The sequence below is a fragment of the Podarcis muralis genome, chromosome 5, assembly GCF_964188315.1.
Source record: "Podarcis muralis chromosome 5, rPodMur119.hap1.1, whole genome shotgun sequence".
NCBI lineage: Eukaryota > Metazoa > Chordata > Lepidosauria > Squamata > Lacertidae > Podarcis > Podarcis muralis.
The window spans coordinates 23,058,928-23,073,242 of record NC_135659.1 but is presented as its reverse complement, the minus strand read 5'-3'; the positions used below and the strand labels follow the sequence as shown (position 1 = coordinate 23,073,242).

The 14,315-nt window shown below is 42.5% G+C and overlaps 1 protein-coding gene and 1 long non-coding RNA gene across 9 annotated transcripts in view; one reads left to right on the top strand and one right to left on the bottom strand.

Annotated features, from left to right (window-relative positions):
* Positions 1-5,074, bottom strand: part of LOC114598688 (uncharacterized) — a 50,191-nt gene extending 45,117 nt beyond the window's left edge. Inside the window, exon 1 of the long non-coding RNA XR_003707129.2 lies at positions 4,969-5,074. This is a non-coding gene — a long non-coding RNA (uncharacterized LOC114598688). The remainder of the gene's footprint in view (positions 1-4,968) is intronic.
* The window catches only part of NTNG1 (netrin G1), a 206,281-nt gene that overhangs the window by 94,976 nt on the left and 96,990 nt on the right, over positions 1-14,315 (top strand). The window lies entirely within an intron of this gene.

Genomic DNA, 14,315 nt, shown 5'->3' with positions numbered 1-14,315 from the left:
ACCCGAGGTAACACTGTATACAGATTGTTCTCCCTCACCCTTCAGCAACTGAAGCCATCCTCCATCCGGACACTGACTTTTGACCTCTGCCTTAAAGCCCCAGAATGTTTCTCTTTAAAATATCAGACACTTATTCCACCTCCACTGCTGAGAAACAACTCACTCCCAATTCCCCACACACTTTGTCTTCAGCAACATTTCAGGGGGAAAATTGTCGTCCTACCCAGAAAATCTTTCCTAATCTTCTTGCAATGGGTAGTTTTTCTGTGTGCTTTCTCACCATTCTTTTATTTAAAAATAAATAAGTGAAATGCCTCTAAACCTAACATTATTTGTAATTAGATTCATTGCCATATTTCATCACCAGACTGCATTATATACATTAGTCAAAACACACCTACAGAAATGAAACCAGTACTTGAATGCAATACCAGCAAGGGTCCCCTGTAAGATAACTCCAACATATACCCTCCAACACCTTGAAACCAAAATCCAGGATGCCATCTTCTCAGACGCCATCTCCCCCTATTTTATTGCAAGAGCATGGCGGCCATTTTGATTGCTGTGACCTCACGCAATTTTGTGCTCCAGTTCCCCATCCCCAAAAAAACGCTTTTGGGGGGCACAGCTCCCCAAAACACACATTTTGGGGCGCTATACAAGATTGCATCCCTGAAAAAACCAACACTTGGGGGGGGGGGGGATTACAGTCCCAGTCGGTTGCCAGGCAGCAGTACTGTAGACCAACTGAAGTTTCTGAGACACTTTTGAAAAGCAGCCTCATGGGCAATGCATTTTAGTATTTTAAGATGAGTATTACCAATTTGGGTAACAGAGGTCAAGCTGTCCTTTGACTGGCAGAGGACACAGCTAGCTCATCAGCCTTAACTGGTGAAATATGCTTTATCCACTAATGCTATTTGGGCAATGGACTCATTAGGTGATCTTGGACATAGTTCTGCCTTAGCCGGTTCTTACAATATTTCAGTGTTCCCAGACAGGAACACCCAAAATACAAAATGCAGACACCGTGCACAATAAATACAAAGGACACATTGTTTAGACCGTTCATCTCTAATTTTGCATATTGACTGGAATTAATTAGACAATTTTTTGGCTACAGACTTCTAGCCATAATTATGAAGCGTATCAAGCATGTAAAAGCTTTTGTTTTCTATTCGGAGTAGGTCACTATGCTCTTCAGAGCAATATAGTAAAGCTATTAGAGTATAACAATTTCGAAGCTCAAGGATGAGCTAAATGGATCCCCTTGTGATCATAGGCAGCACACTTCTAAGTATAGGTACTGGATGAATAACAGGATATGTGTCACATCCGTGCTGTGCTTCAGAATTTCTAGAGGCATCTGCCTGACTACTGTTGGAAAAATAATGCTGGACTGCATGAAGTTTGAAATGCAAACATAGAAAATGCTGTTTGGAGCAACCCCAAATATGAGCCGCTATATCAGTGATAGGGAACTTATTCCACCCCAAGGGCCACATTACCTTAGGAGGACTGTATGCCAGTGGTAAAGCAAAATTGGGTAAAGGGGTGTATGTGACTCTTACCTTTTGTATGGAATATAGACTATATTTCAGCCATGCAAAAGCCAGAGGTTTACACACACACACATCTATCCTTCATCCAGACATTATCACATTCAAGGACACATTCCAGCCAGGCAAAAGTGCTCAAGGAGGGTGCAAAACAGGTCTGGGGAGAGGTATGGTCTGAGGATAGAGGGTGTGGCCTTATTAGTGTCCTAAGGGTCAGCCTGGAGAGTTGTATTTTATCCACGGTCCTGAGGTCCCTACCTACCCCTATTCTAAATGTTTCAGTTCCCCTTATAGATCAATTGTCCTTAGTACAGGCATAGGCAAACTCGGCCTTCCAGATGTTTTGGGACTACAACTCCCATCATCCCTGGCTAACAGGACCAGTGGTCAGGGGTGATGGGAATTGTATTCTCAAAACATCTGGAGGGCTGGGTTTGCCCGTGTGGTGTAGTGGTTAAGAGCAGTAGACTCGTAATCTGGTGAACTGGGTTCGCATCTCCGCTCCTCCACATGCAGCTGCTGAGTGACCTTGGGCTAGTCGCACTTCTTTGAAGTCTCTCAGCCCCACTCACCTCACAGAGTGTTTGTTGTGGGGGAGGAAAGGAAAGGAGAATGTTAGCCGCTTTGAGACTCCTTCGGGTAGTGATAAAGCGGGATATCAAATCCAAACTCCTCTTCTTCTATGCCTGCCTACTACAACCCCAATCCTTGAAGAAAGGGTCTGTTGGGGGTGGTGTCAATTCAGTTCACATTTAAAGCCAAATTTATCAAATTTGCACTTTCTGAAACAATATGAGAACTGAAACACAGCCATCCTTCAAAATTCACACTTATCTAAATTTTGCAGTGCACTTCTCCCAACCAACCAATGTTTACAAAAATGTATTTATTAGCTGAAAGTTCGCATAAAAATAAATAAATGAAAACATCATAACATGTATTACTTTATGAGAAATTGCTTGCCAAAATGTGTGCATTGGTCAAAGCTGCATACAAAAATATTTTTATTAGGAGGAATTCACATTAAAATGATGAATAAATTTCTTGAGGATTTTTAAAAAAAGAAAATCTGCAAATTGCTGCAGAAATGTGGCAAACTGAATGTAAGACTGGAAAAATAAGAAACGAAGAAAACAAAAATTGGCAGATCCATCCCTACTCAGGAATTCCTCATGGCATATCACCATGTCCAAAACTGCCATAGTGGTTCTGGATGTGGAAAAGGCCTTTAATTGAATAGAGTGGCTTTATTTATCAGTGATATTTAAAAGAAAAATTATTATGAATGTGGAATGTAATTATTTTCAAACTGAATCATCAATATATACACTTCCCAGAGTAAGGGTAATTACTAATGGGCACATTTCTAATATCTGTCTCTCCTTAATAGAATCACTAATGATAGCTATATAGAGATTCTTGGAATCTCTGTTGGGTAACAGGAATTTAATATTTATTTGTACACAGAGATGTAGCCCTTATATCACCCGTACCTGAAAATGCTTTCAGTTTGGTACAATATAGTAATCATAAATGGCAGAGTGATTAATAATGAATTAAATTTCTGGTCTCAGTTACCACTGTATTGATTAGGAAGATAGCTTTAATTAAATAAACCTATTACCTTGGTTGTTTTTTGAACATCCTCAGAAATATTAATTTGAGATATTGGAATAATGGTAAGGAATTAGCTACCATATGCTAAATAAAGGATCAGGACTACCTGATATCAGACTATATTACCTTGTGTCAAGTTCCGTAGCAATATCTGACCAGCTGACCTAGATAAAAGTATATCATTTTACTGTCATTTAAAAATGGAAGGAATAAAGGGCAAGATTATAATCTAAGAGTCAATAACATTTTGTTAGCATAGTAAAAAGGAAAAGTCAACCTACCCACTATCTCTTATCACAACTAACAGTATTCTATAATACTGAGTTTTCTCCTCTGTAATTGCTGAGAATTATCTCATTGTAATATCTGTCTCAATTATTTCAACTTATGTATCTGTTGAAATATAATTTTTTTTTTACTTTTCATGGAGATTTAAAAAGGAAGGAAGCAGGCCATTGCATTTTTAGTACTCCCCACCCCCTTAACAAACTATAAGTGCCTGATCCAGAGACAGTGAAATATATGTTGAAAAACATTTACAGAAGAATGCATGTTGTCCATTAGATTAAAATGTTGAGGCTATAAGTGGCGTTATCTGATTACATCTATATAAATGAGAAAAGTTGTTGGAAGTGTTAAATCCTTAATGCTGACATATTTCAGATCTTCTGGACTCATCTAAAGGGTTTGGCAAGAAATCCTGAAAGGATACAATTTTCTGTGAAATTCTTAGTACTCTAAAAACTGTACTGTTGGGATACCTAAGGGATTTACCCTGAAAGAAGACTTGGAACTGATCACTTGCCAGACTCTGTGTTGTTTGACCGTTACATGTGACTGGCACAAAAGGATATGGATGAACACAATTTTTTAAAACTTACATATTGAAAATCTTCTAAGGAAGCAAATAAGCTTGCAGAAAAAATAGTTTTAAAAATAAAAATGGTGTGTGCACATACACATAGCATACTCCTCATTAACTGACCCAAGACAAGCTGCACGTAGCTTGAACAAGGCAAACAGCACATTCCTCTATGACTGCCAGGAGCCTAGAATGATAGCGGCCATTTCCCATGGCTCTTTATTGTCTTCTCCATGACTTTGAAATGGAACATAATGTAGCAGCGTTCCGTTATGGAATCAAAGGAGAGAGAAAACATCCAGCAGCCAGAATCTCAAGGACAATAAAAGTGGCCTGTTTGAAAGGCTGTATTACTGAATGTATTATCGATGCAGAAACAGTAGGAGCAAATGACTGCATTCAGAACGAGGAAGAGACAATTCCAAATAAAAATGAATGCAATATCGTCAGGTTTGAATGTTAGATTCAGCATGGGTTAAGGGAAATGTATAAACTTGAAATTTCCTCCCCCTCTCTACTACACGGACTTCATTCTCAGGAAAGTAGCATTTGGAGGGGCACAGAACCCAAAGTGTGAGAAAAGCAAATAGATTTATAAAAGAATTTGAGTTCCAAATCATAGATTTTTATACTGAAGCACACATGAATACAGGCTTCTGCATATGTATCCCTAGGAAATGGGTTCAGGGGTTGCCAACCCAGCACCTGAGAAAAAAATGTAAGTCTCTAGCCCCCTTAGAAAGAAAGTTATGGAACAAAATTTGCAGATACCTGCTAAGTGATTTCTAATTGTGGTGGGGGCACCTTTTATATTTTCCTGGTACAGTCATACCTTGGAAGTTGAACAAAATCCGTTGCAGAAGTCCGTTCAACTTCCAAAACGTTCGGATGTTCGGCTTCCAAAGAACATTCGCAAAACGGAACACTCACCTCCGGGTTTGCAGCATTCAGGAGCCAAAACGTCTGAGTACCAAGGCGTTCGGGATCAAGGTCCAACTGTACGGAGGAATGCTCCCCATTGTTAATGGGCAGCAACAGCATCATATTCTCTGTGTTATCAATATTATGTGATCATTACAGTCAGGACCAGCAGGGCGTATCTGACTTCCTATTGCAAACATAAGGTAGTGAGGAGTGGTTGTCTCTCTAATTTTGTGTTATGCCACGCCCCCATGGCAGCCATATTGTGTTGTGTTGCACACACATAATGGCAGCCATTTTGTGACTGGCACCAACTGCACTCTCTCAAAATTTACATTGTGCTTACTGGACCAAAAAGATTAGTGACCTCTGGTCTATATAAACAGATGCTATGTATGTAGGCATGCTTCAGTAATTTGTTTTTGTATACTGACCTGAGTTTACCTGATCCACACCTCTTGGATTAAAGTGCATATTATGCACTGGATTTCACACATTCTGAAAGTTTTGATCCAGTTCTCATCTAAAACAAGTATCAAAACTTTTTTGATGCATATTTTGAGAGAAGATATAAATGGGTTTTCTTGAGGTAGACATATTTAAAAACGCATATTCTGAGAGAAAATAGCTTTGAAATATTTAATATGCTCTCCAGTACATAAGAACATTAGTATTACTACTACTATTACTATTTTTACTACTACTACTACTTACCTATCCTTCACCCTAATGTCCCAGGGTGGGTTACAATATTAAAGCACAATATTAAAAACAGTTTAAAACAACTTGCAATATGTAGGCTCCTAATTGCAGCCATGACACAAACCTAATTAGCTCTGGTAGTGGTGTAGTGGAGACAGGGGGAGGGGGAGTTGTGGTTCAAATTTAATTGCTTTCACAATATGCAAAAAGATACAGATTTGGATACCACAAGGATATGTACCCTGAGATGTGCACTTTCACACTCGAGTAGTTCTTTGCCCCTGACTGCTTTTGAGTTGCTCAGCAACATGTGGTGCATAAATCATTACAAAATGTGTTAAATGCAAATGGTTGCTAATAGGGTAACCATCTGTTTGATGCTGCGAACTTTATGAAAGGAGGTAGTGAGCATTTCCTTTAGTAAAACACGGGGAAAGTTCTGCAATTATCTGAAGTGGCGAGGAGGGCAAGCCCAGCAACAAATCAGCCACCTGGATTACTGTCAGCAGCAGCACCTTCTATCCTTTCCATTTCCCCATCAATTTCCACAGAGGTAGTTTGGCACGGTGGCATGATCTTGACTTCAAGACCATATCCTGGGCTGCAGCAATCTAAGCCACCATTGCTTCTTGCAGCTTGATTATTAAAACTCAAGCCGTATTTGTTGCCTTTGAATAGTTCATTAAGGAACAGGCTGGCCTACCCTCCCCAGGGCATCTTTTCATCCACAAATATAATCGGACTCTCTTATCCCGCTTTACCAGCAGCCTCATACCCCATGGAAAAAAATGGATAATATTTTGTAAGTGATACATCAGTGACATTTTCCTGCCCGATAATGTATTGCAGTAGACTCCATCAGTGTGCACTTTCCATCTCGTAATCTCTCCTGCAGTATTACTATTAAAGATCTCTCTTTTTGCAAGGAAGGGGGAAATCGATTCTCTTGCCCCAGACATACATTAGTGGATGCTGTCACATACCTTCCTAATGAACATTGCTAGGCAGACTTGTGAGTGACAAGGTAATGCATTAGGAAATTACCAGTGGGACACATGAAGGGCTGAATAATCCAGTTGCTTGAGCTTAATACCACAGTAGCCAAGCTATACAGGAGAAGCTGTAAACTACCAGCACCATTATCTGTTGCAAGGGCAGCTAATTGTTGGTCCATGGACTGCATCAACTCCCTGCCCTAATTTTGTCTATCTCTTCCTCCTACACACACATAACTCTCTTATTTACCAGATTGGAAGTGGGGTGTGCTCCTTTTTATTTATCAAGCACTTCTTCCTTTGGGAAGTGAGGTTGCTTTGGGTTGCAAGGCATCAGGACTAAACATGGGACTCTCATAGCAGGAGTCCAGAGCCCATACTTGCTGGACCACTGTAGGAGTTTGCCATATGAGATAGCTGCTGGCTTTCATTCTCATGAGCATCACCACCACCACTGCAGTGGTGGCGCTGTAGTGTTCAGTTCAGGAGTGATCAGGAGACACAAGAGACCAAGGCTAGTTTGCACATCTTACCCTCAAGCTGCCTTCCCCTCACATTATGGCTTAACTTCCAGCTTGTTTCTAGACTGTCAGGTCACTGCCTCTATTCCCAATAAACCTTTCAATTTATTCCAGAATCTCCCAAACCAAGCTTGTGTTATGCAGCCCGACATAGAGCATATTGCGCATTCCTGGAAGTGAGGAGAGTGTGGAGTGCAGTGTCCAAGAGGAGCTGTAGCTAGTGAACCAGCCATAGCTGGAAATGCACACTCTACTGATCAAGGCTATTTGAGCCTCCAGTGACCATGTTGAATCCAGGAGCTACCAAAAGCTGTGGATCTCTTCTCTACAGGGAACTGCAGTCCTGTCTGGAACAGCCTTTCTCTCCATCTCCAGACTTGAGAACACCTCTTGTCTGTTTTGGATTCAGCTTAAGTTTATTGACCCGCATGCAGCGCTTCACTGTGTCCAAGCACCATTTGCTTGTGGGCCACTCCTTGGTATTAGACTGTGCATGTATCAAATCAGAAGCTACTGTTGCCCCCCCCCCCACCTCCCTGAACAAATTGAACAATAAGTCCCTTCCCTGTACTGGAACTGCAGAAACCTGGAGATGTGAGGGGCATTAAGTGCATATCCCCTGCAGAGAAATACAAGTGTGTGTTTTTTCCGTATTGTGTGTTTAAAAGGGAGAGTGGGATGGAGAGAAAGGAAGAGGGTGTCTTAAAACCTGCCTTCTCCTGTCATCTTACACAAAGCAACTTGCTCGCTGAAAGTACGGTACGTATCTTGACAACTTCTTTCTGATTTAGAAGGAACCCAGGGGTGTTCAGACAGGGTGGCTGCATGAATGAGGCACATGGAACCTGTCAAGGATGTGGGGAGAGTCCTTTGACTAGTACTTTGGCACTACTTTTGTTGAACACGAGCATTGCTCCAGTTCCCAGAACACTACATATTTTTAATGTGAGTTGCTGGTGACAGGACAGCAGCGGGGCTGTTGATTGTTTCTGACTTTTATATCTGACGAATCCAATTTGATTCATTTTTGCTGTTTAGCAATCTAGGGCAATACAGGTACAGAGATTTTGAAGGTATGATATGCTGATGCCATCAGAGGCATGTTGATAATTGCAACTCCTTTCCTCATCTCTCTTAGTGAAGCCACTTGAGAGAAACGGGGCTGGTTTGCATATGCTCATGTATCTCAGTGGAAGTACTCAGGCTCCCCATTAAAAGCTTTCGTATCATGTCGCGCCCACTCAAACACGATGCTTCTCAATGGAATCCCATTCACACTTTGAGCTAAGAAAGCAAATGCTGTACATGCAGTTGTGAACTGCCCTTCATTGTGTTCACTTCCTGCAGGTTGCTTTATAGACAAGTACATCACTCAGTTTCTTATCAAGTGATAGCTACAGTCATCATGCATGTGTCTGAGCCTGCTAAGCTGTATTGGGACTAAGAGGGCATTTGAGTTATCACCCTGAATGATGCACTTGGGATGATAGTATGCAGCAACTGCACCCCTTTGCTGTTTCTTCACAGCCCTGAAAGCTGATGTCACTAGGGTGCTTGTTTCGTTTGGTTTACTTAGCTACACATCTCCAACTGAACACATACCGGTACTTCCCCATATTTCATTTCAATGTAGATTTTCTTACTCTGCTCATGGAAGTGTTGTACTGTCTTCTTCCCAGAAATTTCTGGGTCCTTCAAATGCTGACCGCTTCTACTGTGTCGTGCTCAAATTTAATTAGTGAGAATCCCCAAGATTCAGTTACCTTAAACTTGGGAGGAGCTTGCACAGGAGTGCTAAATAGAGTCTCCATGTGATAGGAAGACTCCAGCTGATTGTATTAGCTGCTGATTCTTTCAGCTGCTACAACCGCATGTGGAGAACCCCTTGGCGTCGTCTCTGACTGCCATTGCTTGCTCTCTCCATTTCTGGCAGCACCCAGCTGCTTCTCTTAGTTGCAGAAAAGAACAAAAAATGCACTGCATGGAATCCCCTGCATGACTAGGTTTTCCTTGTTCTTTTGGTGGCACTAGAAGAAGCCAACTGGAGACTGAGTAGGCTGCAAACTCGGAGAGAGATGGAAGAGTTCTCTTTGTAGGTTGTTAGAGCTGATATCTGCTACAACTGCTTGGCAACTCCTCACTGTGTGTGAACTCTGGGGCTCCTGTGTCAGCCAGGTCTTGGGGTTTTTTATTCCATGCCTCTGTTATCATGAAGTCCTCTCCTCCAAATTCTTGAGCAGTGGATTGCAATCAGGGAAGAACGTGATGAATACATGCTAGGGTAGTTTTTGATAGGGCAAAATCCTACTTTCTGATGCTTTTCCAGTTATGCCAGTAATGCTGACTGCAATCATGACAGATAGGAACTGACTTTCGAGTTCAATGCTTTCAGTGAAAATACTTTCAGGTGCCTTAGGAATCCAATAAAAATGCAACGCTATGTATTCAACCATACATTTTTCAAAGCATGAATGTTTCAGAGCTGCAACAGGCAAAATTATAAACAGATCAACAGAAAAGAGAAAGAGTTGCCCCAAGAGAAATACATGAGACTTCTCTTGAACCAGTGAGGCTCCTAGACAGCTGCTTCGGGCACAGCAAGGCACATGAACAGGTGACAATGTGACAGCAAGTTGCGTGATGACTTTTGTCAAGTACATTGTCACCATTCTGAATCCAGAGTACATCTGCCTCCGGGGGGATTTGCACATCTGCCATATATTTAGATTACTTTTATTTTAAAGAAACAGATGCATATAATTCATATGTAGACACAAGAGTACAAAAGACAACCAATTGGGAGGCTAAATTCATGCAGGCATTTCTGAGCTGGCATCATACAAATGTGCTAATGCACTAAATGATGCGATGAAACCTACTGTTAGGGGGTTTATCCAAGCACCATACTTTGGAGTTACTCTGTAGCTTTGTCATTTTTGTAGTATTTCACCAAAATGTGTGTAAGGACTGAGCTAGCTGCGAGTGGAAGGCCTGATCTCAGCCAGACTCATGAAAAGCATTGGAAGGCAGAGTTCATTTGGAGGGGAGAAGTGGCAGGTGTTGTTGCTACTTGATTCCTTCTGACTAAATCTTCCCTACTCTCTCCTCCCCGGCCAAGATTCAGTGCCGGGGGGGGGGGGGGGGGAGAGCAGATTGCTAGGGGCGGAACAGGAGAGAGGTCACCACCCATCACTTTTTATTCCCAAATGACACCATCCGCCACTTTTCTCTCTAGATTTTAAGCAGAGATCCAAGTTCCCAATTCCATGTCTCTGTCACAGCATTCTGATACATTGCTTTGTCAAAACTACCGCACAGCTGCTAGCTGTGCAGAAAGAAAAATAATAATTAGGGCTTAATGAAATCAATGTAGGTAGCCGTTTTGCCCCGGCATATTGCTCTGTTTCTTCTATGCTGTGGTTCGCAGCATTGTTGCAATTTGCAGCAGTGGTAAGGCAAGAAAGTACAACACACACTGGCAGCTATAGAAGCAAGAAATAAAGGACCCATGTCCCCACGTTGCCATGTGGAGCTCTTTGGACATTTGCTCATGTGACAGGGCAGAATGAGAAATCAGAAGAAAAACAGAGGTGTTGTTTTCATGAGACTTTGACACATGAAGGGGCATCCCATATAGAACAGGGCTGTTATACATCACCTCTGGCTCCATCCATAAAGCCAGGTGGTACCATTGGTCCAGTCCCCAGTACCCATTCATTAGGCATGGATACATAAGAGGCCTATATATTAGGACAGGGCCACTCTTCTGATAGTCTGGGGATGAGGCAGGGTAGAGAGCTGCACAGGCTCACAACCTGGACCAATCTGATGCTGTTGACAGTACACCCATGCAGCCTTGACCTGCCATCCTGTCTCATCCTTGTACTGTCCAGATACATGGTGGTGACACTGTTCCATGCATGGCACCACCTCATCATACCAGCCACTCCTGCGGGCACCTGCAAAAGAAAGTCTTCACCCATGCACCTTGCACATGCTCTGGAATGCTACGTGACCAGGGCTCCAGAATGCTTAGTGATCTACACATGCAGGCTTTCCTTTGCAGATATCTAAGCCTAACTTGGTAAGGCTGGTGCCTCCATGAAGTCTTAAGGGCAAAGCCAGAGGCAGACTTTCAGTGCCGCATCCTAAGCGTGATGCCTCTGGATGCAGTGCAGCCATGACATGATGTTACCACACAATGTATTACCTCATTCCCAGTAGCGTGGACATATCATGCCATCCCATGCATTGTGTTACACTAGGCCTTTTTTCTGGGCATTGCAAGGCAGAGAAGAGGAACAGGAAGCAATTGGTCTCTTCTCCACATTTTGCAAAAAAAAAAAAAAAATGCAGCTCTTTTCAAAGAACTTAGAAAGATGCTACCTTTCAGGAGGGAAGAGCAATGAGGTTGCGATGGAAGTAAGTCTCAGCTTTCTCGCTCACCTCCTCATACTTTTTATGCAAGTGTGTGAATGAACTGCCCACTGAGGTTACCACTAACCGCTTTATGTTTGTGGATGAAATTGGCTCTAGCAGATGGAGCTGGTGCCACAGCAAATCTCCTAGTTTTTAAGGTGCCATGATTGTTGTTGCTTTTCCACAACTCTCTAGCACAGCCTCACCTGGAATTTGTTCTTTCAGTGCTTGTGGAGACTGTCAACAGGAACAATGTGTCTCATGCACAAGCTAAATTTCCCCCTGTGTGGGAAATTAAGGGGGCAGAACTGCCACCCCTTCAGTCGTGCTATTCAAACTCCTTGCCTTCTCTCCTCCCTCCCTCCCTCCCTACTCTATCCTGCAGTCCTGAAGTGCCTTCATATTCCCTGATCCTCTGCTACTTAAGCTTATCATCCTGGCAAATTTCTCCATTGCTGAGGAGGGAGGAGGGGAGAGAGAGAGAGAGAGAGAGAGAGAGAGAGAGAGTGAGTGTGCATATGCACTTTCTTCTTATCTAAGCTGCTCCAAAGCCTGGTCAGACATGCCTAACCAAGGCCTCAGCTGCACTCCATCAATTTCAACCTACAAGGGCCTGCCAGGCCGGTTCTCCCCAGACTGAATTAAGCTCTCGTGGACCAGTGAAAGTTTAAGGTCATCCCATCTCATTGTTTCACTGGCATACACCCAGTGTCGGGCTTTCAGACCCTACATAAGATGCTTACTCTAACCCAGTTTTTCAGATGCAAATGTCTGTTATGCACACAAGCATTTCTAATCCTTGGGATGGTGGGCTATTCCTGTTTGTTTGTTTATTTTCAGATTATCTCAAGTATTTCTTTGTGAGCAGAAGCAGCTTTTGCATTTTTCATTGCTGAGTGTGGCTGAGCACGGGAAGCCTGAATGACATTTTCAAAAAATGGGGGTGGAGAGGGAGGGAGAGACGACAGGATTGTAAAAAAAGCGAAGTCAGGCAAGGCAGAGTCAGGAAGGTTCATCCTTTAATATAGGCATTGTTTTTGTCAGCAGTATTTCACAATCTGTTTTTCCTTTATGACAGTCATAAATTATTTATAACAGGCAATCTATTCCTTAAAATCTTCAGTTGTACGTTGTTGTTGCTTTTGCTGGTGGGGTGATCCCAAACTCAGGCGGGAGGAGGGGCTCAACAGAATATTGATTTGAAGCATTTGAAATATAAATGAAGTTGTTTAGTCCTTTCTGGTATAGTAGATGGAATCTTAAAGCAATTGGGTCAAATTCAGCAGACCAGCAGGATCCAACCTTTCTCTACCTCCCCAAGACAAAATATCTAAATAAATAAAAATGCTTTAAGTTTGCATTAGCAAACAGCAGAGCTTTCTGAATTGCACCTCTCATCCCACCGTCATCCGTCTTTGAGTTAATCAATATTTCTGAAAATGAAAAATAAACAAATGAAGAGAGATGCATATATTTTCATCATTGTGGCTGATTGCATTTTTACCTCAGGTTAGTCCCAATGAACTCAATCCAGTGCTCATCACATGCACTTATGGAGCAGCAGGTATATGGAACAGCCATTTAATGTGTGCAAACACACACAGTTCCTATTACACAGGCTGAGATGTGTCCTCTGCCCTCTTAAATCTCTCTGGAGCACCTGTGGTGATGAGCAAACTAAGCTATCTTAATGAACGAAACACCAGGTTCACTTATAGCCTTGCTACCCATGAGTGCCAGTGGCATTATTACATAACAGATTTTTATAGGGCAAGCTGTCACAGGTAGTTACAAATACCATATTTTCAGCAATAAAAGATAAACCGTTGGCTTATGAAACAAACATATGGAAAACACAGTTTCTGAAGTGCCTCTACTTCCAGACTTTTTTCTGAAAAAGATTATCCCTTCTGAGAGCACTGAGAGTACATTCCCCTTCATCTCAGTAACACAGCACCAGTAGCTTGAAGACGGCACAAATACAACGGAAGGAAAGAAGAGCCTCTTTCCTCTGTTTCCTCTTCCTGTTTCACTGCAACTGCTTCTATGTCCATACAAGTCAATGGGAAGATGCAGAAGCCCTATCAGGATGGGCCAAGATTGTGATTTCATAAAGAAAACAGTGGGATATGTTAGTGTAAATGAGAAACAGTGCCAATGAGAGATGTGCAATATTAAAATTTAAGTAACCCATTTCCAGCCAGGATCTATTTTTAACCATGGGAAGCAACCCAGAATACCAGTTCTAACCAAATTCACATGGTACAGTCAATCAGCCAAGTCTGATTGTCAAAACCTCAGATGGGGAACCCTTTCCAGCCAAAGAGCCATCATTTACTTCCAAGTAGCCTTATGGGGGGGATGCGGGTGGCGCTGTGCGTTAAACCACAGAGCCTAGGACTTGCCGATCAGAAAGTCGGTGGTTCGAATCCCCACGACGGGGTGAGCTCCCATTGCTCGGTCCCTGCTTCTGCCAACCTAGCAGTTCGAAAGCACGTCAAAGTGCAAGTAGATAAATAGGTACCGCTCCGGCGGGAAGGTAAACGCCATTTCCGTGCGCTGCTCTAGTTCGCCAGAAGCGACTTAGTCATGCTGGCCACATGACCCGGAAGCTGTACGCCAGCTCCCAAGGCCAATGAAGCGAGATGAGCACCGCAACTCCAGAGTCAGTCACGACTGGACCTAATGGTCAGGGGTCCCTTTACCTTTTAGCCTTATG